This window comes from Maylandia zebra, linkage group LG19 (genome assembly GCF_041146795.1).
Source record: "Maylandia zebra isolate NMK-2024a linkage group LG19, Mzebra_GT3a, whole genome shotgun sequence".
NCBI classification, from domain to species: Eukaryota; Metazoa; Chordata; class Actinopteri; order Cichliformes; family Cichlidae; genus Maylandia; species Maylandia zebra.
Genome location: NC_135185.1, coordinates 10,163,729 through 10,175,190, shown reverse-complemented (window position 1 = coordinate 10,175,190; position 11,462 = coordinate 10,163,729). Strand labels below are relative to the sequence as shown.

Here is an 11,462-nt window from a genome sequence, read left to right as displayed (position 1 = left end):
TGAAACGAAACCGAAAAAAATATTGAAACCGAAAAAAAATATTGTAACTGAAATAAATGTACTGAAAAATCTTGTATTGAAACCGAAAAAAAAATTGATAGTGAAAAACAATTAATTGAAACTGTAATTTTTTTGTTTTCGCTTACAATTTTTTTTTTTTTCGGTTTCAATCCATTTTTCGGTTTCAATCCATTTTTTTTCGGTTTCAAACCATTTTTCAGTTTCAATCCATTTTTCGGTTTCAATCTGCTGGCACTGTTTTGGCGTCCGGGGGCGCGCTGGGGGGGGGCGGGGTTTCCGGCCCGCATGTATTTGCATACATTATAGAGGCCACTAGTGCTGACCAAGCTGCCGTCTTTCTCTCTTCCCTTCTTTCAATGGCTGCTTCAATTTCAGCTTGAACCTCCAAACCGCAAGTAAGTAATCATTTTTTGTCGTCTTTTCTTGCTGTCCCACTGGGCTGGACATTAGTTTAGTTTTTTTAGCTACATCTGGTGAAGTTGTGGTAAAATGCTGGTATTAGCCTATTCGTCGTAGCAAGCTAGCCTGAAGCTAATATTTGCTAAATTTAGGGACACCCGTGTCTCTTCAGGAGTTGGAGGCCGTTGTTTTAGGAGCGGATCTCAGGATCTGAACAGGCAGTGTTGGGCAGTAACATAATACATGCACCGGCGTTACGTATTTAAAATACAAAATATGAGTAAATGTATCCGTTACAGTTACTGTTCAATAGGTGATATTGAGAATACAGTTAGTTTGTTGAAATAAATGGATTACATGGCGGTATTTTCCTGTTTCATATGTTAGGCTATGGTCTCTCTATTTTTGGTAATTCCACGCCGGTGGATACCCAAACAAAACACGCAATAAGAGCCTCTAAAAATTATTATACAAAAATTATTTAATATGAAGGCAATAGCAGAGTGTTACAGGCATCGCCCTAAACAATGTAGCCTCATGGGCAGTGTAGTCCGTGCTGCAGGGAGAATGGACTGCCATACCCGTTATGTGTCTGTGAGCGAGGGAGGGAGAGAAAGGAAAAGTACGAGCTGTCACGGAGCAGAAACGGGAGCTGGAAGCATGTAAATATAATAATAACCACTAAAGCCAAAAAGAGTGCCTGACGAGCCCAGCTGTAAGCTGTTAAGACTCGACTGTACACAGTGTTCGTGTTTTCCTCCGAAACAATAAGCAGCCTTTCAACGCCTCTCTCTGTCTCTCGCTAGCAAACTTGACCCAGACAACAAAGTAAAGCTAGTTTTCAGCTATGAGCCCGACACGAACCGGACGTATTAGCCAGAGGTCCCTTTACTACGGTTCGGAGCCGCTGACCTGTTTTATATACGCGCTGAATAGTTTTCTATACGAGATCGCTGCAAAAAGTGCAGCCTTACCTAATGTCCACGTACTGTTACTCATTTATATTAAGATTTTAACATCTAGTTGGTATTGGTATGGCGAGTAGCCTTCAGTAATAGTAATAAATCACACAGCAATAGTACATTCATGTAGTTGTAAAGTATTCAGAATACATTACTTCTATAATCTTTGGTGGAATACATTTTAAAATTAACCTTCCCAACACTGTCAACAGGTTAGCACCTCATACCACAGTGCAGCAAAGCAGTCTCATGAGCGCTGGGAAGGATGAGCCCAGAGCCCAAAACAGACAGTGCAGGAGATGACAAGGTTAGTAATTGTATGGTGAAAATTATACTTTATCTTGATTGGCAAAAGAAAAGTAAATACAAAATCTGCTTCTCACATATAGGGCATTTCCAAAACTTCAATTTCTTTCATTACAGCTGTCCTGTGCCAGAAGTTCTGTTGACCCACAGTGAGAGGCATCATTTCAGAAACACCAGGAAGACTGAAACTCGTCGCCAGGATCAAGCAGGGCTCGTGATCTTCACCAGCAGCTCCCTCACAAGAAGGATAAACCCAGCATTTCATGAACACTGATGGAGACCTTTGCTTTGTGTAATGTTAGAAGTACTCAGATAATCCTCAGAGGGTCTGGACTTTTACATAATATAATATAATAGAATTCAACTTTGTTGTCATTGCACATGCACAGGTACAGGGCAATGAAATGCAGTTTGCATCCATCCAGAAGTGCTTTAGCCATGATATAGATATATTACAATATATATTAGCAATAATATAGATATCTAAGTATATTACAGAAATGGGTCTATTATGGTATGTTACAATGTACATGGTATGAAGTATGTTAAGAATATTCTATAACTATAAGTATGTACAGGCTGTAGTGAGTACAAACTATGTACAGGCTATGAACAGGATATAAATATGAAAAACTATACAGAAATCTGAGATATACAGTTATACAGAAATGTGAACTATGCAAGTTATAAACAGTTGTAGGATTAAAAATTATCATATGTAAAGAATGATTATTTACACAGAACTATACAGTAGTGCAGTTAAGTAATAGCTATAGTAATAGCTTTAAGTCCTGTAGAAAGTTAAATATATGTTGTGCTCACTGGTTACTCTAATATGAATGACTCTGAATTACTTTATGATAAATAACACACTATTGTCAAAAAACAGTGAAAGAATTCCAGATCACAAGTTTTTAGTTCAAATACAAGTAACAACCTTTGACTTTAATCAGGTTTTATTTAATTGTGTCAGAGAAAACATCATGTGCTCTTCATGTAGCTGAGTACATTCAGTGTTTAAAACAGAAGTTGTGCAGGTCTGAGATCAGCAGTTTTCTGAAACACCAAACTGAGGTACTGTAGTGACACAGTTACAGGGGTGATTAATCCTTTTGACTTTTTGTCTTTAAATTTATCAATAAAACAGCTGCAGCTTTCACTGACAGCACATGTGGTACTTTAACCTTTGTACTGTTTTCTTCAGTTAATTTTGGAGTTACTACAAAGATTGAAGATATAGGATGATCTGTCTGCTGTCACTGGGTGGTGCTGAGGTCTGAATCTGAGGACAGCTCCTGTAATCACAAACAGAACAGAATCATCACAAACTGAAATATAAAGTTTATCTCAAATCCGAAATACAGCTGATCCTTCTCCGTCCTCACACACTTGGGATCTGAAGTTGTTCAGTCCTACAGTTCTGCCGACAGCTTTTTATTTTTTTTGTTTTAAAGGCCTTACTAACACATTTTCTAATATCATGTTTACCTTTGAGTTGTTGATGCTTTATAAATGGACATCTGCAAAGATGAGATGATGGAGCAGGTTTCAGTCGAGGTTCAGTCTGCTGCTGCATCCTGGTCACAACATACAGAGGTGTTATCAGCTCAGTATTGAACAAGAAATATTAATGTTTCAAATTATTTGTCCTAAAGGATGCAAGCTGTACAGAGTACTGCACATGTGACTTTGTGAACATAATTCATTAAAAATAATTTGGACAGTTTTTTAACCTGAATATTTGTAACAAACTCAGTAAAAATCAAAAAAAAAAGCTAAAAATATAATCAGGGGAAAAATGTAACATTTTAACTTAAGCTGACAAGCGGAAGTAGTTGGTTTCAGTACATAAGTATCGGGCTTTGCTATTTAATCCGTAGCTATTGACTAATGAGGGGAATTTAAAAGTTGGCGTTAATGTCCTTCCACATGTGGAAAGCGACACAAAACATGCTGCTGTTTGCACATATTTAATAATCAGCTCTGCACAGGAGCAGAAGCAGAGTCCAGCCTGTTGCTCTTACAGTATAATACTCATAATAAAAGTACAGTAACCGTGGTTAGTCACTGAGCAGCCCGGTGCGTTTCTCTTGATTTCTTTAGTCAGGGTAAATTCATTCACCTGCACGGGTTAGCTAAACGAACTTTACAAAACAAGTTTCCCCGACAGCCGAGTGCTCATTTTAGCTAGCTAGGTCCTCAGGTAGCTAGCTAAGGACCTAAATTACGGATTAGCTTACAAACACATTTAACTTACCAAAAATAATGCGGTGGGGCCTCAGGTCCTCCTGTCCGGTAGTCCAATTTACTGAAGAACACCTCAGGCTGTCACTTTGAAATAGTCGGTAATGTAAACGCTGGACCTCTCGGCATCTGCCATTCCCGAACAGACACGTGCGAGTTTGTCCGTGACCGCAGCCGCGTCGTCAGTGTTTTCTCCAGTCATTGGTCAGCATTATAATATATGCAAATACATGCGGGTCGGAATCCCCGCCCCCCAGCGCGCCCCGGTACGCCAAAACAGTGCCAGCAGAGTGAAACGGAAAAAAAGTGGATTGAAACCGAAAAGTGGATTGAAACCGAAAAAAAATGGATTGAAACCGAAAAAAAAAAAATTGTAAGCGAAAACAAAAAAATTACAGTTTCAATTAATTGTTTTTCACTATCAATTTTTTTTTCGGTTTCAATACAAGATTTTTCAGTACATTTATTTCAGTTACAATATTTTTTTTAGGTTTCAATATTTTTTTCGGTTTCGTTTCAAGGTGGCATCGTTCTGATTCCATACAAACTGGAGTCTATTAGATTGATATGATACAAACCACTGCAGCACAGTACCTGTAACACCTACAGCATGTTCTAATCGCTCTAATAGGATATTATGGTCGACAGTATCGAACGCTGCACTGAGGTCTAGCAGGACAAGCACAGAGATGAGTCCACTGTCAGAGGCCATAAGAAGATCATTTGCAACCTTCACTAAAGCTGTTTCTGTGCTGTAATGAGCTCTGAAACCTGACTGAAACTCTTCAAATAAGCCATTCCTCTGCAGGTGAGCAGCGTATTCGCTTTATACCTCTGCCATGCACACCATGGTTGCTCAGTCTTCTCCTGATTGTGGATCTATTAATATTAACTACTGTCTTAAAGCCAAAGACTCATTTGTGACATCCCAGACAACATTTGTTTGAGATGTCACAGTTTGGCTTGAGAACCATGAAAAATAATTTGAGAGCCACCACTGTAAAGAGCCACCCTGGGTACACACCAGTATAACTGGTTTAAACCGTTTAAAAACAAACGGGCAGGTATAAACTTGCCTCTGTGGCTGGAATGTATGAAATCTGTTGGAACTCACTTTGAAAACCACACTTTAGTGTTGCTGCTCCAGCTCTTAATATTTAAGGTTACGAAGAATCCAGCGAGTACCTGCAGTGAGTACTTTTTTAAAGTTATATAAGCTTCAGGGTTATGTAATAATATTTTTTGTGAAGTAGTAATATTGCATGATTAGGACTTTTTGTCTTGTTTTTTCTCATAAAAACATCTCAGTGGATATTTTACTGCCTTTTAACCTTCATTTGAGTTACACAGTGGTGTTGTACACAGGATTTTCAGTTAAAGTGTAGGTCAGCACAGTTTTTCTACTACATGGATAAGTTTCTTAATGAGTCGCTGTTAAAACTGAGAATGTCATATTTCTGTCAGTCTCTGGGTCATTGGGTTTGGAGTTTTGGAGATGTTTATGGGTTTTTTTTAGTTTTGATTGTCTTTGTATGAAAGGTCTGTTTTCTGTATTGTTGACATCCTGACTTTTTGATATCTGGTTATGTTCTGGTTATCAGTGCATTAAGTTAATGGGAGGTTGTTTATGAGGCCGTTCTGTTCCTCCATCGTGTCCACGTGTTCAGTCTTCCTCTTCCATGTCAAGCTCGTGTCTCTTAGTCTTGGTCGCAGTGTTTGTTATTTCCTGTTTTATTTTGATAGTCGACGATAAAGTTTCTCTAGCTCATTGAGAATTAAATATGTACAAATAAAGGGAGTGACATTTTTGGGTCCATTTTAAAGTTTTCACTCTGTGGCGCTAGCGACCGGAAAAAACACGGAAGGGCGGACTTGAACAAAGGCTCGAAGGCTGTCCACAGCACATCTGTTTTGTTGTATACTCATTGTTTGTTCAATAAAGTTTCTATGACAAAAAAAGGCTGTCCACAGCCGCTCACTTCCTGTCTACCTAGCCGTCGAAGGACACTACCTAAAATACGTAGGTAGAGAATCCCTCGGAGCATCCGTCTCCTGAATTCGGACACAGCAAATATGTCCTGAAGTTCTCCAGAGGCCTGGTAATGAACTTATCATTTGATTCAGGTGTGTTGACCCAGGGTGAGATCTAAAACCTGCAGGACACCGGCCCTCCAGGCCTGGAGTCTGACACCCCTGCTCCAATTAAACAAACCGAGAAGTCTGCTGCCGTTTGAAATCTTTTCTGGGATATCTGACAGTGTCCAGACCTCAAAGGTACAAACACACCTGGCGTATCCTCAATAGAAGGGGTGGAGCAAGAGCGCTGAACACGAAGAAGAAGATACACAGGGCCATAGGCGAGTTTATCAGAGCACCCCAACAACAACCATATCATTATGTCTATTAATATTTAGAGTACTTTAGTATTATTGTCTGGAAACTTCCACTGACGACACTACAGGATAGAATGAAAACAAGTTTCATGTCCAGTGTCGTGACGTTACAGTCTCTCACACAGAGGCTGGTTTGTCATTAATTGACTAAAGAAAAGACTTTTTGCTGTGGCAGAAAGAAGAATCAGCTCATTTAAAACTCACTTTAACCAGAATGTAGACAAAGTTCAAAGTGTTCTGATAATGTGGAGACTTAGAAAGTCACAGTAATGTCTCCACATTTTAACATTAGCTAATGTTTGTTAGCTCACTTTAACCCTCTGATCCACTGGTCTGGTGGGATATCAGGAGTTGCCATCCAAGCTGCTGGTGTACTTTAATATTTCAGTTTGTTAAAAGTTTAACAAACTGAAATATTAAAGCTCCAGGTCCAGCTGTTCCCCTCTATGTCAGCAGCAGCCTGTATTCAGTTTGCATATTGCTATAAACTGATATGGATCAGTTTTTTTATTTACTGTAATTTTTGGGTGACGGCACAGACAGAGAGAAGAGGACGGAGAAGGAGAGAGCAGGATGAAGACAGCAAAGAGAAACAGTTGAGAGTGGACGTGTGGTCAAACTCACCAAAAATTGTAAAGCCGTAGCTTCTGTTTTCCCACATTCACTGAATATGATTTCACATAACACCAGTGAACTCTACTGTTGTCGACTGTGGATCCATGTCTTGCTCCTATAACAATTATTATAAGATTATACTTTTGTCATTTTCCACCAATTCCACTTCAAATTGAGCGAGGAGGATGGCGAGAGAGGACAGAGAGGCTGTACGGGAAGAACGACGGAGCAGACAGTAAAGTTGGCCGAAAAACAGAAATCCATTTTTACAAAGTGATTTTTCACGTAATTTATGGATGCTTTTACTGCTTTTCAGTAGCACACTTAAAAATGCCAATGGACATTATAAAGAGACCACATTAATGTGAGTGATAGCATTCAGGATGGCTCCCACTACATTTGACACGACCATGTGACAGACTACAAATGTATTCTCTGCTCGTGAAATTAGGGTGCATGATGCTCTGTGCTGAGTCACCGTAAGGGAGGGTTTGTATGAATTCACAAACTTTTAAACAGATATGATAGAAACCACTGAAGCACAGAACCTGTAACACCTACAGCATGTTCTAATCGCTCTAATATGATCTTATGGTCGACAGTATCGAACGCTGCACTGAGGTCTAGCAGGACAAGCACAGAGATGAGTCCACTGTCAGAGGCCATAAGAAGATCATTTGTAACCTTCACTAAAGCTGTTTCTGTGCTGTGATGAGCTCTGAAACCTGACTGAAACTCTTCAAATAAGCCATTCCTCTGCAGATGATCTGTTAGCTGTTTGACAACTACTCTTTCAAGGATGTTTGATATGAAAGGAAGGTTGGAGATTGGCCTATAATTAGCTAAGACTGCTGGGTCTAGAGATGCTTTTTGAGTAAAGGTTTAACTACAGCCAGCTTGAAGGCCTGTGGTACATAGCTGATTATTAGAGATAGGTTGATCATATTTAAGATCGAAGCATTAATTAATGGCACAAATTTGGTATTTTTTTCAGTAATGGTTACATTTTATTTGTAAAGAAGTTCATTAAGTCATTACAAGTCAAAGCAGGGGTGGGGAACTCCAGGTACCAGGTACCAAGGCCCGGTGTCCTGGCGGTTTTAGATAACACGCCCTGGGTCAGCACACCTGAATCAAATGATTAGTTCATTAGCAGGCCTCTGGAGAACTTTAAGACATGTTGAGGAGGTCATTTAGCCATTTAAATCAGCTGTGTTGGATCAAGGACATCTAAAACCTTCGGGACCTGAGGCCTGGAGTTCCCCCACCTCTGTGTTAAAGGGACAGTTGGCTCAACAGAGCTCTGACTGTTTGTCAGCCTGGTTACAGAGCTGAAGAGAAACCTGGGGTTGTTCTTAGGGTTGTAGTGAGATGTTCTGTCTTTGCGGAGGGCTTTCTTATAAAGCAACAAACTATTTCTCCAGGCTAAATGATGATCCTCTAAATTTGTGACACGGCATTTCCTCTCCAGCTTACGAGTCATCTGCTTAACTCAGTAACCAGTAGGTGGCAGACGGTCACTCTGACAAATAAGTGACTGGCAAGTAATCCCTTATAAAAGTAACACAGGCCAGTTATGGTACCAGAAGCCGTCAGTAACACAGAACTGCTGTTTTGCTGTGTTTCAGAGCAATAAACCTCAGTGTGCACCTGGATGAACCTCGTCCTCTTTCAGTGTGTAACAGTGACAGTAAAACTAAGGCACAGCAGTGAATGTTTGGAGTGGGGGCTCGATGAACAGAGGGAGAGGTTGGTTAATGGAGGTATGGAGAAGCTGCACTTGGGGACGGTGAAACAGATTGGCTGTGTCCTAATTAAGAGACTGCACGCTTGAAGTACGCATTTCAAGTGCGGTTACGTCACCGCCACGCGACGACGGCTGTCCCAATTCGAAGTGTGCTTCAAATGCATACTCCAAATGCGCCGTCGATTTCCCCAAATATCAAGCGTGGTCCGGTGCACGCTTCGTGGTCCCATATATCCCACAATTCATAGCGCGGCGGTGGGTGTGGAGAATTGTGCCGCAAAATACGGCAGAAGGGAGCGGCCGAAGAGGTTGTTTTTTTCCCCCAAACTTTATTGAAATCATAAAGCGAACAGTCAGTCATTCCAGTTCAGTTTGTACAGTAGACATACAAGGCAAATAAGAGTAACAATATACAGTACAATGAAATAAGAAGGATAAATAAATAAAGGAGAAAAAAAGAAAAAAAGGGGGGAATGTGACAGACTTCATAACAACTTTGTACTTGAAAGTTGTGACAGCTCATTCCTTAAACATTTCTGAATGAATTTCAATCAATGATAAACCTTTTTTATTGGAAGTTAATTTAAGAGAGTTTAAGTAATATTCAATTTCAATCAAAAACAAATTAAATGATGGGGTTGAGTTTTGAAATTTACATTTATGTATATGGAATTTCCCTAATAAGATGGAGCGGCCGAAGAGTGAACTGTCAAAAGTACTGAATATGACGTCACTTATTTATCTGCGAATGTTTAATAATTAAAGTCAGTCACATATCCACAAACACAACAAGCTGAAAGTCAGTGATATATAATGATACATGTATGATAAGCAGACCAGAGTAAGGAGGTGGGGAGTGTGTGTGTGTGTGTGTATATATATATATATATATCATAATAATCTGACAATACTATAATATTGGCCATATTATATTTACATTACCACAGTGAGATGACTTTAGTCTCATGAACAACATTAACTAATTGTTATTTACTAACTAATCTTAAATGACTGTTCAGCACAGAAATGAAGCCCAACAATCATGTTTTACAAAACATGTTTTCCTAAACTTTTGATCAGCTGTAAAACAGCCTGTTTCAGTTTAAGTGTTGTTTTCAACAAATTGCATGCTCAAAAAATGTTTTGTCTCATTTCTTCTTGTTGCATGTTGAAGCTCTACTTGGAACCTTGTTAAGATCCAACCATGCAAAATATGATTTTTTTTTGCCATTTTTCAGGTGGTCTTTAACTTTGGGACTGTATATGTCTTCTAATAATATTGCCTAAGGGAAGCACGCAAAACATAAAAAGTAGAGTTCATCGTCCATCACTAACTTTGTGTGTGCCAAAGACTCACAAACACACTGAAATATATTAAATGAGAGAGAGAGAGAGAGAGAGATAGCCTTTATTTGTCAGTTGCAGGTCTTTTGCCCACAACCGAGATGACAGACCTTGCCGACCGTACATACAATACAAACATCACATTGGGGAGACAAGTCAGGCCAGGTAGCGAGGAAAAAAAACATTGAAATGTGCAACACAAAAGGATAATACAGGAATGCACAGGTATCAACACACCATAACACAATAAACACAGACAAGCAACATGGGAAAGAGTTCCAGTGTGTACATCTGATCTGGGACCGCTACAATCTTTCGACTGCGCCTCCAGCTGACCCGATGTCCACATCATGGGGGAGGTAAGCGTTGGAGGTGGCGTTGGATCCGGGGTAGGGAGGGTGATGCGTCAGTGAGTGCTTATCAGTATCAGTATATGTATGTGTGTGCGTGTCCATAGTTCAGCTGAGAAAGTGTCCTTCGCCCTGCCAGGCTAAGTAAACAGTCTTCCAGCCAACCCAGGTGGCCTTGTAGGGAATGGGAAGGAACAGACTCAACACAGTCGTTATCAGGGAGTTGTTGTTCGGCTCCAGCCTTGAGCTGGCGCCGAAGGGGTAGCCGGGTTATGATGGTAATTGAGAATTTCAAGCTGTTTTTTAACACTCTGACACTGGTCTCTCAGTCTCCCGTTAATAGCTGCGAGCTTCTCCGTGATGTTATTAGCCGTCAATTCTGTGGTCTTGTCACTCTTTTTGCTCACATAGCAGATTCTGAGACCTCACGACCGCAGCCAACTGATGGTGTAATCCAGCTCCACCCAGAGATGTTGTTCTGAGTTGATTCTTTCCTGATGTAATCCAACATACATACGCTCAAAGGTGTTATTCTGAGCATTCACTGCAGTCGTAAGCACCTCCAAGCTCTTAACCATGCTGCCTTCAGTGAGTCCTTTCTGAGAAGTCGCACCTGTCGTTCCAATCCCAGCGGGCAGCCTTGTGGGGGTTTGATGGTGATCCAAGATGGCGCCGCGTATGGATGCCCTGGTGCTTCAGTGCGTTACTTCTGTTTTGTTTTTGTGCATTTCTTCTGTGTCCGGGCACTCCTCTGGATATTCTTACACCAGAGAAGAGCTTCTTAACTACAGGACTACAACACCTGTGGATTTATTTCCAATATTTGTCGCATCTGCGGCAGATTTACTGCAGACTCTGATCAGGAAAGTGAGACGCCGAAAGAGAGGGAAGCGAGCCGGCGCACTCGTGCGTCTGAGGAGACGCGGACTGCGAACTGCTCTTCCTGGGATCTTCCTTTCCAATGTACGCTCACTCGGGAATAAGATAGACGAACTGGCCCTGATGAGAAGCATGAACAGAGACTTTGCCTCCTCCTGTGTCTTATGTTTCACGGAGTCGTGGCTCAGTGAGGTCATCCCGG

The 11,462-nt window shown here is 40.6% G+C and overlaps 2 long non-coding RNA genes across 2 annotated transcripts; one reads left to right on the top strand and one right to left on the bottom strand.

The window, feature by feature from the left end:
• The first annotated feature begins 328 nt into the window (after positions 1 to 328).
• LOC106675096 (uncharacterized) lies at positions 329 to 2,984 on the top strand. Its single transcript, XR_003022436.2, has 3 exons — positions 329 to 416; positions 1,595 to 1,689; positions 1,806 to 2,984. It is a non-coding gene; the product is annotated as an uncharacterized LOC106675096 (long non-coding RNA).
• LOC143414110 (uncharacterized) lies at positions 2,854 to 4,185 on the bottom strand. Its single transcript, XR_013094657.1, has 3 exons — positions 3,946 to 4,185; positions 3,177 to 3,265; positions 2,854 to 2,983 (listed from the first exon to the last, which is right to left on the bottom strand). It is a non-coding gene; the product is annotated as an uncharacterized LOC143414110 (long non-coding RNA).
• Positions 4,186 to 11,462: the final 7,277 nt, after the last annotated feature.